The sequence below is a fragment of the Branchiostoma floridae genome, unplaced genomic scaffold, assembly GCF_000003815.2.
Source record: "Branchiostoma floridae strain S238N-H82 unplaced genomic scaffold, Bfl_VNyyK Sc7u5tJ_1439, whole genome shotgun sequence".
In the NCBI taxonomy this organism is placed as follows: domain Eukaryota; kingdom Metazoa; phylum Chordata; class Leptocardii; order Amphioxiformes; family Branchiostomatidae; genus Branchiostoma; species Branchiostoma floridae.
The window spans coordinates 430,933-447,847 of NW_023365716.1; the positions used below are offsets into that span (position 1 = coordinate 430,933).

The window sequence follows — 16,915 nt, forward strand, 5'->3', positions numbered from 1 at the left end:
GAGTAACTATTTTTGGCGTATCTTATTACCTGGATGTCTAACCTACATCGACGTACTAAGGAGACCATTAATTTATCATATGTATCCCGTGTTGATTTTTACTGTGAAACTTCAGTGGCCTAGACGGAATAGCTCAGGGTTTGTTAGCGACCAGTTCATCCCGATGCACCACATCTAACTGTTCAGCGAAAATCCCAACATTTAGAAATGTTTGTAAAACACCCCTCAACAATGGACTCTTCCAATACCGAAAAGATACCATCATATGATTCGTTACACATCTTATATATATTTACTCCGCTGACAATGATTAAAAAAAGATAGCACAAAGTCAATACGGGACATCCTAAAACACTTTTGTTAAGTGTGACACTTGTTGTTTCTTTATAAAACTCCAGACCACTGACAATGACAAAGTGTAAGATTCCTGGACGGCACTTCAATTGTGTCGTGTGTGGCGTAACTGGTAGAGCTTCCGGCTCGGACTCAAAGTCTAGAGGTCCCGAGTTCGATGCCCGCCGTGCCCCAGACGTTGTTCTCTTCGGAAAGGCACTTTATACGAAAGGCACTTTATACGAAAGGCACTTTATACGAAAGGCACTTTATACGACCTTCCTTACTTCACCCAGGTGTAAAAATGGGTACCTGACTTCGGTTCGGAAGGTAAAAGAAAAGTATTAAGCTTCTGTCAGTACTGCGTATGTGGCACTGTTGAGTTACTAACTTGCGTGCATTACCACGATGTCCTCGTCTTTCCAAAAAGCAAAATTAAAATCGTACCTGACAACCACAACGACAAAGTGACCCAAGGTTATAATAGAAACATAAGCCATTCGTGCGCACGTGACAACCACACTGTGCTATTGTGCGTGCCACTCCGACCGATATTAATGGTAAAACTTGCAGAACAGGTTTGCTTATGAACTTTAACCTTCGACATTTTTAACGAGTTCAACTTAAGGCTTTACTTGTTTCATAACCTTCATAGTGAATTATTTTTGCTACTTTGATATACGATAAGAAAGAAGTACATTAGGTTAAAGTCTCTTGGTGTAGTAATTACCTTTCTTCCCAATTTATATATGTCTATATGTAAATCATCGAAAGATCTCAAAATTGGTTACTATCTAATAAATCACATTTTTTGTAAGACACTGGGGGTATTTCAATGTGTTCATTTTTTGACCAGCTATCGCTGCTGCTGTCACGTGCAACAGGGTCTCCTCGTATCTGCTTGACTAGAAACAGGTCTTACAAGTCTGCACGCCCATATGTTCATGCTGATACAAACACGTGGGCGAGACCATTTCGGCTTTTTTTCGGGGGTAGAAATCGCGACATCACGCCTATATTATTCCACCCGCATGGTGGGGTATATGGCCATGACGTTGTGTAATGGTTTATTGGGAAGAAGAAGAAATCGTATTACATTCGCAGCCCAGGGGCTGAATTGCAGTTGATACTACAATAAAATAAACTAGATCAGTATCCATCGAGGCAAATCTTTAAGAATGGAATCCTTATAAAATCAGACTACTACATACATATATAAATATCGTTATATACATGATATCGACCAGTGATAGTGGATACTTATAACAACGATATTAGTGGCATACAATACTTGTCTAGTAGAATCAGGGCATGGGACATTTGAACAGTTGAGTAGACGAACCATGTACGGAATGGCACTAGTCTTATAACGTTCAGTTCTACACTTAGGAATGTTAACATGCATATATCTGCCAAGTGTGTTATGAAGTGTAAATTAGGAGTTTTTCGGCCGGGTCTGTTATCACACGCAGGTAAAGAGATAGAACGAACACAGACTGGTTGGTTCATCATCATCTTTATGAGATGGGAGAACTGTCAACGTGATACATTCATTTGTATTCCACATAAGTAGTACAATAAGTTTATGGTCTTTCTAAAGTCTTGATTACATCAAGCGTCAGAAAGCTATTTCTTTTACATTTTCATCGTAGTATGTTAAAGATCATTTTACATTCTGTTATATGTTATATTCCATACATGTTACATGGATATCTTTCTATGAAAACAGACATTCCTAATCATTGATATAAGGCACTGAACTAGACTAACATCATCAAACTTGCGGAATGCATTCTTCATTGGATACACAGCTTTATTTTTGCTAGCTACATTTCAAGTGATGTAAGATGCCAAATGTAGTCACCTTCACACATTTCGTCACAACTGTTGTTCTTTGCACATTGACATTTCCAAAAATATTCTGTTCAGCATCCATTCATTGTTCATGTGAAAAGAAAGCAATCGTGCCTTTTTTTCAATTGGTTCCCACTCTTATGATACTTTCATCTCAGTAATTAAAAACGCAGATAGAATAGTTAAATTTACAATGAATTTGTCTGCGCAATAAGTAGTACGAATGACTAGAAAGCTTGAGTTTTAACTGATTGAGAATGAAGACAACGAGGTAGCGAGTTGTTCAAATGAAGCTGGGAAAATTTCACTGAAAACCTCAGGTGCCAGGTTTTGACGCGCATGGTCTCTGATGGCAGACAAACGTACCCCACGCTCGATGACGCTTTGTCTGCCGTCATCCAGGAACCCTCTGGTGTGCATGAGCACCACATTACCATACGTGTCAAACCCTGGGGAGCCTGAGGAGCCGTGGAACATGACGCTGGTGTCGTAAATGGGCTTGCGTTCATCTTCTTGAATCATGTCAGGATAGCGAATGTGGATAACGTAGCGTTGAGCTACCCCAGCAATGAGGCCAAAGTCAACTACCTTGCTCCCTCCAGAAGGATGGCCAACAAGAACAACCATCTTTCTGCTGTCTTCACTCTCTGAGATAAAATGGCCGAGCAGAGGCAAACTTTCAAGACTTCTTTCCATCTCATCTTCAACTACCAGCTGCAGGATAGCGTAGTCTAGATCCTCACTATAACATTTGAGCAGAGATGCAGGGGCTTCAAAGGGAACTTTGTATTCCCTTTCACCAGACACAAAGAATGTTGCAATGTACTGACTAGCTTCATGAACTGACCATAAGGCCCTGTTCATCAATCTATACACATGGTAACATGTGAGAACCTTTCCCTTATTCAACAGGAACCCAGTTCCTGACCCCCCTGGCCAGTTGATACGGCACACTGACTTCTTTCTCTCTTGTATCCGATCAAGAATGACCGAATCAAGGCTAAAGTTGAAACTGTGAGAGAAAACCTCTTCGCGGAGTGTCTTCCTGTTGAGCTCTATCCTCCTCTCATCAGCCTCCTTGTTCCTGTCAGGGACGAAGTTCAGGTTGGGAAAGTTGGCATTCACGATGTCTGTTACTTCACTCTGCAGCTCCAGCAACTGTCTGCTCATTGACTGCTCCCCGTGAACCCTAGCAAATACAATAGATTAAAAATCTACATTATGATCTCAACGAGTAAATGGCTTTGAAGGAAATGGAAGTCATCGGCATAAAGCTTTATACTGTTGGATTTGTAGTCAATAAACATGTGGCTAATTTCACAATATAAGCTGCCCACCGCAATTCTGGACGTAACATATATTTTGAACAATACAGAATTCATTTTTGCATGCCATAAACTAAAAGAAGAAAATCCATATGTTTCAAAAAGTGCATGTCATTAGAACCCCAAGGTATGTACATGTACTTCGGCTTAAGATTGCAAGTCTTTGCGTTGTATTTTATGACAAAGACAAATGTGAACTATATAAATTACATTGTATCCAACTTCTCTACTATTTCCCTCTGTCCAGCCAAGCCCAGTGCAGTCTTCAGTCCTTCTACTGTTGCGTTGGTACCAGCTTGATGCAGCCACTCTTCTAGTACTGCCAAACAGCAACTCTCTGCGTCATCCTGGTGCCTCTGGCTGATCTGCTCCATGTCAGATTCTGACAGGCCCAGGTTTATTCCAAGCTCCCGCCAAGGTGGTATCATTTCAGCAACAATGGGAATGCACCAGGCCACTGTATATAAAAGAACAAAGGGCGATTGTTTTAATTATTATATTTTACCAAGATATGAGGAGGCGAGCTTTGCTCTCAAAGTTTATTATTTTCTTCAACTTTTTGCGCATAAACTTCTATTTTTCAGGACCAAATGAAATATAAGTAAAATTAGGTGGACATGTTTGTAGGCTTATGCGTTCTTTTGAAAAATTACATTTTTAGGTTTGCTTCATGTACCAATGTTTTCACAGAATTTTGCGTAAACAGGGCTCTATACAGACACTTCATGAAATTTGTATGAATAAAAAGAATCAGAGATTCCTACCTGTGTGTTCTGAGGACCTCCCGACCCCACTTGGCTTCGCTTCATGATATGTCCGCTGACTTTTTGCACCTTCATGGAACAAGAAACAAAAGTCACTTTCGTCCACCATAGAGACTGTAATAATTGTATCTTTCTAAAGAACCCCTAGTGGTACAGAAAATTTGACGAAACCACGACTCTCTGCATCTTATTGTTATTAATCTCGAATCTTCATTAGTAGTCTAGGTCATTTTGTCCTTGTATATTAAAAAAACTGATACTCAGCAAGCTTTTGGAAAAATAATTTTCTTCCTCATCCGGAACGGGATTAATGGCAATGAATAAGATTAATTTGCCGGCATTTGTTCAAAGTTTTCCAGTGTCTGGCAATAATGGAACTCACCTTTAATTTTTCGTAGATCCATCAGGAGAATGCTGACCTTTTCCGGGACGTTCCTCTGAGGATGGACGAGGTTCTCGCCCTTTGCTGCCGCCGCCACCACCTCTTCCCTGCTGTAGGCGTGAGGCTGCAGTCTGTGTTCCCGGAGGTCCAGGGCGCTGAGCACCATGTCCCGTGACCTGGCTCCGGGGCTGGTCTCGTGCAGCAGGCGGTACGTCACGTCCTTCAGGAGGTCCATGATGGAGTTGCAGTCCTCCCTGCAGCCATCGTTGCTCCTGACGAAGATGTTGAGCTGCCTCTTGTCCTGTGTGATCTGCAGCAGCGCTTCGGCCTTCCCGTCGGTACATTTGGCGCTGTTCTTCCACAGGAGAGGCCGGCTGAGCTTGTCCGGGTGCGCCTGCATCAGCAGCGTCTGCAGCCGCGGGAACAGGTCGCACGAGAAGCTGTCGATCTCCGTGCGGCCTCGGATCTGCAGACCGAAGTAGACAGCCTTGCTGGACACAGGAGACCACGCCGCTTCTTCCATCTCCTGCTGCAGCAGGCTGGGGAGGATGAAGGTGCGACCGTCGTACGTGTGGCAGAGCTGGAAGTCTTGGAGGAGTTTGATCAGCAGAGGGATGTCAGCAACGGCACTGAAGACTCGTTTAAGCTCCTCAACGGTGACGTAATCGTCGGCAGTCCTCTCAACCTTGTCGATTGGAAAGTTGTCCGGGGCGAGCAAGGACCCCAAAACGGATGTGAACAGCCACTGGGGGTCCAGTACTACCGACGAGTCAGCTTCGCGGCGAAGGTAGATGATCTAAGTGAAATGTTTGAGCAAATGGTGGACGATAATGTAACTTCTTTTCACACGATACAACAGTTACTCAAGCAACTGGGTAGATGTATAATTAACTCCATGAAATGTCAACGACGGATTGCCTGCATTTAAGGTATGCAGGTAGCTTGGGCAAAGATGTTCAGAATGATATGCATTTTATACAAATGAGGACTTAATTTGCATAATTAATGAGTAAATTGTATAATTCCATTGTTTGCAATAACTGGACTTCGATAAGTGTAACACTTGTTAATTATAATCAGTGGGACATATGCAGATATCAAATATGCAAATGATGAACTTATTTGCATAATTTATGCAAAAATTGCAAAACAACTTAATGATTAATGATCTGAATTGGGAATTTTACTTGTGACATGTTAACTGTACGTTTGTCAATGATGAACAACACCATGCATTAATCATGTTAATATTAAGTCATTTGCATGAAATTAACAAAAGCTCTAAATATTCATGGAGGTATGAGGTCGCCGAACTCTAGTTATTGATTGTGACTCATTATGTACAGATTGGGGCTTTGAAGAGTCGATATATAAAGGAATGTGTATTAAATGTTGTATTACTTTGATCCTTTGATATATTTGTGTTTGTACAATGCACATTAACTTCACATAGCTGAAATGAATTTAAGGGTAATTTCGGCCAAATGAAGACTTTGCTAGAGACTTTTTTTTCAGGACTGTAACCATAACACATGTTTGCTATGCCCTGCCTACGTACCTAGTCCCTCGACCTGACTGGTGATTCGAGAAAATGGTTACAAAGAGATTATGTCAGTTGTTCCTACCAAGACAGGTTGAAAAGCAGATCTTGTTATAATGCTGTTGAAGTTGATTTTTAAAAGCCATAAAAGTCCCTGCCGTAAGGTTACTCAGCACAGCTCTAAATAGCGACTCTTCAAGAAATTTTCTATTAATAAACAAATACTTTAACATACCTCCCCCTCATCGTGAAGGTAAGATGACGCCAGGTGCACGATATGTGACTCAAGGGTGCCATACGTTGCCTGCCTGACAGCTGTCAGGAAGTCCTGCCATTCCATCACTGGAAAAATCTTCCTTTCCTGCCTCCGTCTTTCAATCAGTGTCAATATTTCGACACAGACCTTTGGGACCTGTGGTCTTTGCTGTGAATATACGAAAAGTAGTTAGTGTCTACTACTATACGTAGTGCGAGACTAATGAGTTATAGAAAGGGTTTCTATTGTATGTCGAAACAGCCCAAACAGCAAAAGTGATAGCGGGTGTCACAGAAAGGTACATACTGTTACGTTTCTGTACGTTGTTCAGAAGCCTTTGGCTGGATCACATAACGATGCCATGATTTTCAAAGGGACAAAATAACCTCGCGGCTCCTAACCGAATCTGTTCAAATCATTTGTCGTACTTGACGTTTTGCTACCTTATTTAAGGCTCTTAATCTTCACTATCAGTCAATATTTTGCCATACATGAAAGATGTTTTTTAGCTTTCGATTGGAATAAATCTCAAGTAATGTAATGTTATACATGTAGGGTTGTGTTATGTAAACCTGAAGTAAAGAGTTTATGCCAAAAATAAATACTTTCAAACCTTTCTATTTATTACCTCTAGCATGTCGTTCCTTAACGTTCCCAGCACCTCTCGCAGCCGCTGTATCTCAGGAGACCCAGCTTCCAGACAGTTAATCAGGAACACCTCCTGTGACACAATCAGCGACTCCTGGAACAGTTTCCTGTAGTGCTTTACTAGAGCTGTGGCCCTGCGCCAACCTAAAGGTAGCAATTGTAATGATATTGCACAAATACTATCAAGGTTACGTGTGGGTCAAATACTGAGTTAATTTGACTAATTGCAAGGAAGCAAGAGAATCAAGCATAATTATAAAACACATCAACATTTTGACTTCAACTCACCTGCTTCATGGTCTTGTAGCTTGTCCGCATGGCTGGCGATCAGGACAATCCGGGGTTTGTTGGTAGGGTCTGCATTACTGCAGTGGATAAAACTCAGCCAACCGTGGACCTGCAGATAAAAGACATTTTGCTTACTATAGGTAATATAGAATTATAGAAAACGATGAAGTGTACCAATTTGTCTCAGAATTTGAAGTAAAGCAGTATCTCTTAGGCTTAGGTCACATTTCCAAACCGGGGCCCGACCGAATGATGATGATGATAATAATAATAATAATAATAATTACAATCATAATATTCTTCAAAAAACGAAAACTTAAAATGTATATCTAGAAATATACTCATGCCCATGAATATGTATTTTTGTGTTTTTAATATCATTCTTTTTGCTCCCGAAAGCTGCCCGATCAGGCCCTGGTTTGGAAATGTGACCTAGACATTAGACAGGCAGCTCTGCTAGTGCTTTAATCATACATATTTTTCTGCACTCAAAATAACCTTAGTACTAAGACAATGAGATGTTGTCTTTCATCCAAATTACAAACATAGTTCAAGATTCAGATTCAGATTTATTGGTTCTTGGCATGGCAAATGACATCAACTGTCACATGAAGTGTGCCACGAATTACATTCCGTAAAATCCTTAAAAGTCAATACAGTTTACAAACATGCATAATCATATTTTGTTTAAAAACCTAGACGTTGGCACTGGATTAAACATAGGAGTGGCGGAGAGACAAAAGTGGACACCACTATGTCAGCAAACAATAACGTACGTAAAATTTAAAAGGAAAAAGTAACTGCATGTATATTCTGTACAGACGCAGTACTAGTGACCTATCGCCACAGAGTCGCCATCTTGATATAGCAATTTCATTGCTCTAGGAACAAAGGAGAGTTCATGTCTCTTAGTCTTACTCTTTGTCAGTGCCCGGTAGCGCCCTTCGCGACGGAGGTTATAGCAATTGTTCTGAGGTGGGGCAAAGTTTTCCTACCTGCCGTTTCTGTTCGTCCTACACCTTTCACTCTTGTATACTGCCTATGCGGCATGGCAATAAAATGAGTCTGTAAACCTTACTTTGCTCAGCTTTGATACAAACTGTGATTTTACAATAAAACTTTTCTTGCCTGTCGTTTCTGTTCGTCCTCCCCATCCGTGATTTTGTAGACGACAGGAAAGATGGCGTTAGTGGTGCGGAGAAGCATGGCGTGTGTGACGTAGAACTGCGCCTGTCCTGCGAAGTCGTGCAGACTGAGTCTCCCGATTCCCCGCACGGTTTTACTGGATACATGCACCCCCGGGGTGGGGTTAAAGGCGTCTTTTCTTCTAAACTTTCTCTTTATGTTCCAGAGAGCACCCACGATAAAGCCTGTCTGGAAATGTTTTGTGGTAACTTCACTAATTTGCGATGACTTAGAATCAGAATCATTGAGCGCTGTGAAATTCACTGTACTGTATTAATGTGGAATATATCAATAGATTTTTGTTAAAATAGTTAATCATAACTTTTGCCCAGTTTATTTCTTTAATTGTTTGAATTTATTGTATGTGGATTTTTACCATTTTCAGAATCGCTCGTAAAGATGTTTTGCCGACCTGCCCGTCTCCACAGAGAAACAGTTTGACTGTTGTCCCCTCCTCAGACCCCACGGAGGAGACCAGCTCGCTGTACTCCGCCTGCTTCCGTGTTTCTGTCTGGAGATATACGAGTGTTTGAACGGTTAATTTTTTGTCAGGTGATCAGTTGCCATTCAAATGGTTCGATGTAACAATAACTTGACGGACAGATAGACAAAGATCTATGTTGAAAACGTTTGCTCTGTTGCGAAATGAACAATACTATTGCGATCAATTTTATCTGTCGTGCGTGTGGTTTGCTATGTGACAGTGTGACCATTAGAAGGAGATCTTGTCGCAGAACAAACTTATGAAATCCTGCTTAGACGAAACAGAAGTGGTAATCATCATCTGCAGTTCACAGTGGGATAGTTGTGAATAGCTGCATAGCTTACCTCCAGCAATAATTGTGTACTGTTGCCCAGTCCTGCAGCAACGTCAACCGGGCGCTTGTTATTCTAAAAACAGATAATTAGAAACTTTCAGACCTGTTTAACCAACATGAACAATTGAATCATTTTGTAAGACAACGTGAGGGTTGGCAAGTGAATAATAAAAGTTATTTTTGCAACATTTCTATTCCATCCCTAGCACTACCTGGAAAGAGGCAAACTTGCTTTGATAACTTATATGGTAAGCTTGTACTGCAAAAAGAGTTTATTCTTTTTATTAGCATTTAACACATTACGATCTTACCTTATTAGTCACATTGAGATCAGCTATGTTATTGATGAGCAGCTCCACAACCTTGTCACGGCCTCGTTCACACGCTTCATGCAGACCTGTGTTTCCTTCCTTAACACAACAGTTAAAGAAATGCTTAAATCAAAGGTCTGCTCATAAGCGGATACCTTGTAATATCAGACTTTTTGGATCAACTACAAACCCTAATTTTTATAGTTCATACAGCCAGAATGTCATAACCTTGATGGGTATACAATGATTGATTACGAAACCACAATTTGAATAAGTTATACAGTCGCTTCATGCAGTATTGTGTCTTCGAGTTGTAACACAACAAACTAGTTAAGCATTGTCAACAAGAAATGTCTGATCATGAGCGGATACCTTGTAATATCACATAGTCAGGTTGTATGGATCGATCACAAACCAAAATGTCTATCGGCTATACAGTCATAACGCCATAAGCATGGTTAATGAAGACGGAGGCCGTGTATCAATCAATAATGGGTCAATAATGTAGACTTGAATCAATGAAGGCGAAGGGTTCGGTTATTATCATTAGATAACAGGAGGGTCTACTTTATTAAAATACACGTTAAAATCATTTACAATGAATTGGGAATATTCTTAAGGCGAAATTTCTATCTTCATGTAAAAACTGGCCTCAGTTCACTTTTTGTGTCTTCTTAAATTAGCTATATAAACAATAACGTCAATGACCCGTTTTTGACTTGACGTTTGCAGTGACCTAACACCTGCTCAGTGATCTATAACCACCCAGGGAGCGAAGGCTTTCTGACATCGTAACCGCTTCAGGCGGGTAATTAACCTTTAATTAATTTAATTAATCTGCAGTTTTGTTATAGGCCGTTGGTTTACATTCTTACCTTGTTAGTCACATTGAGATCAGCTCCGTTCTTGATGAGAAACACCACAACCTTGTCATGTCCATTGTAACACGCCAAATGCAGACCTGTGTTTCCGCTCTGTAACACAACAGTTAAAGCCATGTCAACAAGAAATTTCTGATCATGAGCTGATACCTTGTAATATCACATGGTCAGGTTGTGTGTATCGATCACAAACCACAATGTCTGTCGGTTATACAGTCATAACGCCATAAGCATGGTTAATGCAGACGGAGGCCGTGTATTAATCAATAATGGGTCAATAATGCAGACTTGAATCGATGAAGGTGAAGGATTCGGTTATTATCATAACATACCAGGAGGTATTACTTTATTAAAATGCACGTTTAAATCATTTTCAGTGGAATGAAAACATTCGTATGATGAAGTTTCTATCTTTATCTAAATATATGCCTTGCCTCAGCTCACTTTTTGTATCTTCTTGAATTAGCTATATAAACAATATCGTCAATGACCTGTTTTTGATTTGACGTTTGCAGTGACCTAACACCTGCTCAGTGATCTATGACCTTCCAGGGAGCAGGGAGCGTTTTGACACCGTAACCGCTTCAGGCGGGTCATTAACCTTTAATTAATTTAATTAATCTGCAGTTTTGTTGTAGGCCGTTAGTTTACATTCTTACATTGTCAGTCACATTGAGATCAGCTCCTTTCTTGATGAGCATCTCCACAACCTTGTCATGACCTGCTCTACACGCGTAATGCAGACCTGTGTCTCCGTTCTGTAACACAACATTAAAAGCAATGCTTAAATCAAAAGTCTGGCCATAAGCGGATAACCTTGACATGACCTCTCTAACACGCTTTATGCACACCTTTGTCTATGTCCTATAACACAGCAGTTAAAGCACAGGTTAAATCAAAGGTCTGGTCATAAGCGGTGCTGATACCTTGCAAGCTTGTAATATCAGACTTTTTGGACCAACCACAAATACCGCCAGAATGTCATAACCCTGATGGGTATACAATGATAGATTACGAAACCACAATTTAAATAAGTTATACAATTATGACGTTATATGCTTGGTTGTTAATATTTGCAATGACCTACCGTTTTGTAACACAATTGCTAAAGCATTGTCAACCAGAAATGTCAAGAGCGGATACCTTGTGATATCACATGCATATGGTCAGGTTGTGTGGATCGATCACAAACCACAATGTCTGTCGGTTATACAGTCATAACGCCATAATCATAGTTAGTAGAGACGGAGGCCGTGTATCAATAATGGGTCAATAATGCAGACTTGAAGCAATGAAGGCGAAGGATTGAAGGATTCGATTATTGGCATAACATAACAGGGGGTCTACGTAATTAAAATGCACTTTTGAATTAGTTACAGTTTCGTATCTACACTGTTTAACCGGTTGGACATTTCAAATTTAAACCAATATCGTTTATCGTTTCTTACCTTCATAATCGTACTGACTGCGGTTGTGAAAAAAAGTTCCAAATAATAAGGCTATTCATGGAAGGAAATTCATTATAGCTACACTCTAAAGTAAAAAAGGCCATACTTTACTTTACTAATATCTAAAGCAACGCTTCAGACGAGCCCTGACTCCAGCCTGGTACAGTGATAAAGACATTTCACGATGACTTTTGTGAGCTGTTTGGGTTGAATAACATAACGCTTTAAGTAAAATGAACCTTCGTGATTGGAACCTTCGGGTAGCCCAAAACTGTGGCATTTAAAACATTTTGGTGAACTCTTCTAAGGATTGTCTTGAACACCTGGATAACTCTGCATATGGTATTTCTGGTGCTGCATTGTTAGATCTCTCTGTGTTCACTATTTGTTTAATGTAGAGATCTCGGGGTTGCTGTGTGGAATGATAAAATTTGACGTTACACATGACAGAGTTCTCCACAAAGCGTAATTGTATTTAGAATCAATCTCGAGCGAGCCTCTCCGCGTCTCTTGGTGGTACTCACCTTATCCCTTGTATTGACGTCCAGTCCTTCCTCCAGCCCCCGCCGGACATTCTCTACATCCCCAAGCCTGGCAGCCTGGAGGAAGTCACGCCGGTTCATGGCCGCCCAGTGGAAGTCCCGCCGGTTCATGGTCGCCTGACTATAGCCTAATTCATAGGAAATACAAACACGACTTAAGAGAAAGTTCAGATGAAAAAAATTTCTGAATGAATCACCTTAACGATGTGAATTCTTTTTTTTTTACACAGAGCTCTGGATATATCACTGTTGTCTATATGTATAAATAAGATGTTTTTCGTGAATATGTTGAACTAAAATATATTCATTGGCTGTTGGTAAGTAGGCCACACCGGTTTATAAAGGGTATAGTTCAGGTACTTTTGATGCCTACTTACATGTCTAAACAGTTAGATATGTATCATCCTGTATTGTGAGAAGTACAAAATAGTTACCTGTAGCTATAGTATAGTCATTGGGATCAAGGGAAAGTCACTGGAGTCACTTATAAGACATGGGAACATAGTCACAACCAAACCTAGTGAGAACAGGCGTCACAACTCCGTCCTTCCTTGTACCCAACTAAATCCAGGTCCGCTGACGTCACCTGCGGAAAGTCCCGACTAAAATGGCAGCGGAAGGTCCCTACTGATCGAACTGGGAAGCTTTCATGGGCAGCGGAGGACAAACTTTACATCTTGTGTGTTTAAGTCCCACAACAACTACCCAAATGTACACTTACTGTTAGTACCCTGGTAGGGGCAGGTACTGTAAAATAAGCAGGTTTAGGAGAGAGAACTGTAGTCGGAAAGACCGTCGTCTTACCTTGTACCCGACTAAATCCAGGTCCGCTGACGTCACCCGCTGAAAGTCCCGTCCAAATTGGCAGCGGAATGTCCCTACTGATCGAACTGTGAAGCTACCATGGGCAGGGCAGGACAAACTATACATCCTACGACAACTACCCAAAATGTACACTTACGATTACCACCCTGGTAGAGGCAGGTACTGTAAAATAAGCAGGTTTAGGGGAGAGAAAACCGTGGTCGGAAAAACCGTCGTCTCACCTGGTGAGGACGTGTCACCGCCAGGTAGCAAAATGGCGCCGGACCTGATAATAGAGCAGAAATACGCAATGAGCTGGAAAGAGCCTTCTCATGTTACCGCAATGATCTTTCACCTGCAACAGTGCAGCTTCTTAGCTCCGTGTGACCCTGACGCTCTCAGACTTGTTTGTCCTGAAATTGCAGATCCTAAGGAAGATGAATAAATGAATGAATGTGTGAATGAGGGAATGAATGAATGAAAAACTATCCTGTTAGTGTAGTTATTGATCAATGTCACTTGGCAGCACGCCACAAACGTGTCTGCTTGTGTCTCGTGATGATGACGTCACACATTGCAAACTATAGCACGTACTTTCCCAACAGGTAATGGAGCCATTTTGTCACAGTGTTGCCCTTTCCCCAATAGTTTGGGTAACAATCATTCCATGTGTAACAATTACTATTGTCTGTTAGTTTAACAGTTTTAACATCGCATTGACACATCAGAAGTTAGTAGTACTAATTGCTTCACATTAAAGAATATAATATAATATTTAAGTAGTTTACAACAGAGTTCAAAACAATTTGATATGACCTCTGAGACTGCTAGCTACGAATTCCCAAGGTCAACACAGCGCAAAAGCTATACTACATGCGTGTGTGGGGCACATAGCACTGGTTCTGAAACAAGAGACTTATTAAGGGCTAAATACTTACGAAATTCACTACTCCGCCCATCATCTAATATATCGCAAGACTGAATCCAGGTCCACTGAATTCGACTGTGGAGAGCGCCGTTCCAATTGAGACCAGGGGATTTCTAAACTTGGGCCGAGGAGAGCTAACTGCTGGCAAAAGAGTAAAACGTTTGTACCTTATAAGTCTCGAAAGAACTACCCAAATGTACATCTATACTGTAATTAGTCCAAGTAGCATTCAGCCTTGGGACATATATGGTAAAGACTCACGTTCAGGAGAAAAACTGTTCAGAAAGGCCTTCGTCTCACTTGGTGTTGAAATGCCACCGCCGAGAAGCAAATTGGCGCTGGAGTTACGACTTTAGTCATGGCATGCCTAGCGATATGCTTGAGTTACCTGTGTGTTTACCTGTCACATAGGTGTTTGCCTGTCACCTGTGTGTTTAACTGTCTAAGCTAAGTAACAATGACTTCAGGCTTGTTTTAATCCGTTGCATAGCAATAGAACGTGCAGTATTTATCGAGGGGGGTTGGTACACTGACGGTTCTGATGAAAGCAAGGGAACGTGCGGTATTCATCGAGGGAGGGTTGGTACACAGCGGGTCTGGTAAGAAATACGATAGCCATCCTCCCGTCTCAGAAAAAACATAACTGGCATTACGTGAACTTGAGCAGGAACATTGATGAAGTTTCATTTTATTATACGTATTTTCATAACAGCAAGAGTTGGGTGGTTCTTGACAAGTTCACGATTAATGCCATATATTGATTACTCTTACTCTTTATTCAAGTTGTAACAGGACAACACACTGCGGGCACTAGGCAGCGAAGCTGATATCGTGGCCACAGACATATAAATATACAATACAAAATGGACATGTATATACAAGCAATAGAATAAAATAGTTTTTACATTAAAAGCAGTTAAAGCTAACCCTTTTGTACGAACTAGCTAAAGATTTACTGGACAGAGGTACGGCTGGAAGTGAATCTTTTGGTAGATATCGTGTACACACATATTGATTACTTATGATAATGTTGATGATGCTTGATTACCCTCTTCACTACAGCGAATCATGTGTTTGCCTCTTACATGTAAATACTACGACAACTATTTCGTATCATATTTACAATATGGGTAACCGGGCAAGGCATGTCTTGTGCAGTACACAGCCATTCTGTCCGTGACTACAGTGTTGTAACCACCGCCAAAATTCACAAGTTAAAAGTTCCAAAAGATCCACCTTAGATTTACATTTACAGTTATTTTATTGAAATTGGAACAAAGTAATACAGATGGCATCCCAATAAGCAATACTGATGTTGGCTGTCATCGAAAATGCGTAAATTATACAGTAGAACATTTACTTGGAATAAAGCAGTAGTACATAAAATAACAAGTATCAAAATGTGAATAAGTAAGTATATGCGGAGGCTGTAAGAAACCCACACTCCGGTGGTCGCTCCGAGAGGTTACCCGAGGACAAAGCTTGACAAACTTGGACCCCAGCCAAAACCAGCCCGTACTTCTCGCCCGAAAATGACGTTTACTTCCGTTTGAAACAACAAGAACCCTTCAGAGGTCAACGTTCTGTCTGGCTGCCTCCTCCACTACGCTGCCAGCGCGTCGAGTGTACGGTTTGTTTACGGACTCTTTGCGTTAGTTCCACGTGCACTGGGAACCATCGTTAGTGGGAGAGCAGTATGTTTATGTAATAAGATTATCGTCTTGCTGATAACGGTTGGCTGCGAAAACGTGCAAAGAAAATTAGATACACAGCGGATGCGTGAGCTGATACTAGTGATAGGGGCCGGAGTGAGGGTTTCTTACTCCATGCAGCCTCCGCCTATTCTCCGAGCAGATGTTGGGTCTGGACTGTTGTGACCGGGATTCTCATTCTCCAAACAGAGGGGGGGGGGGGGTTATGATAGAAGCGGCATATCGGAATTAGTACGGCTACTAGTACTACCCCCCGACCCAACATCTGCTTGAAGAATCGCCTCCACTATGGTACAGATCTATCTAATAATCTCGGCTGGCATTTATGACTCAGCGTCGGCTTTCCAAGAAGCGCAGATGGAGGAATGATTAGATCTTTGGCTTTTTAAATACCTCCTTAAAACTGTGTGTGTGTGCGTGTGTGTGTGCATGTGTACGTGTGTGTATGTGTGTGTGTGTGTGTGTGTGTGTGTGTGTGCGTGCGTGTGTGTGTATCTGTGTCTGTGTGTGTCTCTATTTCCGAATATGTGTAATTGTATTGGTTTTAATGATATCGGTATGTAAATAGGCTTTGGGAAGGCGGCCGGGTCAAGGTCGATTACAGGCCCAGGCGTGTGACCTTGTTTTTGAACTGTGCTATTTATAGGCACGTGAATACTACACTGCTGGATCGGGGGTGTTTACGCGGTTCAATCTCACACCAGGTCTAGCTTTATGATACGCTTGGATACGTTTAATGATGTACTTGAGGGAGGGGAGGTTCATTAACATATTTATTTATCATATTTATTATATTTAACATATGAAAATTAATTCCACGGCAAGTAAGTTGTAAAAATCTGATAACATCAGCACGCACGATTTAAGAAAGCGAAAGCGCATGGTCTTGTATATAT

General features: G+C 41.2%; 3 protein-coding genes across 3 annotated transcripts in view; 1 reads left to right on the plus strand and 2 right to left on the minus strand.

The window, feature by feature from the left end:
• LOC118407668 (tropomyosin-1-like) overlaps nucleotides 1–16,915 on the plus strand; it is a 1,169,601-nt gene that overhangs the window by 429,840 nt on the left and 722,846 nt on the right. The gene's annotated exons all lie outside the window — the stretch shown is intronic.
• LOC118407610 (zinc finger protein 25-like) overlaps nucleotides 1–16,915 on the minus strand; it is an 865,280-nt gene that overhangs the window by 398,190 nt on the left and 450,175 nt on the right. The gene's annotated exons all lie outside the window — the stretch shown is intronic.
• The window catches only part of LOC118407627 (zinc finger protein 525-like), a 976,997-nt gene that overhangs the window by 389,257 nt on the left and 570,825 nt on the right, over nucleotides 1–16,915 (minus strand). The gene's annotated exons all lie outside the window — the stretch shown is intronic.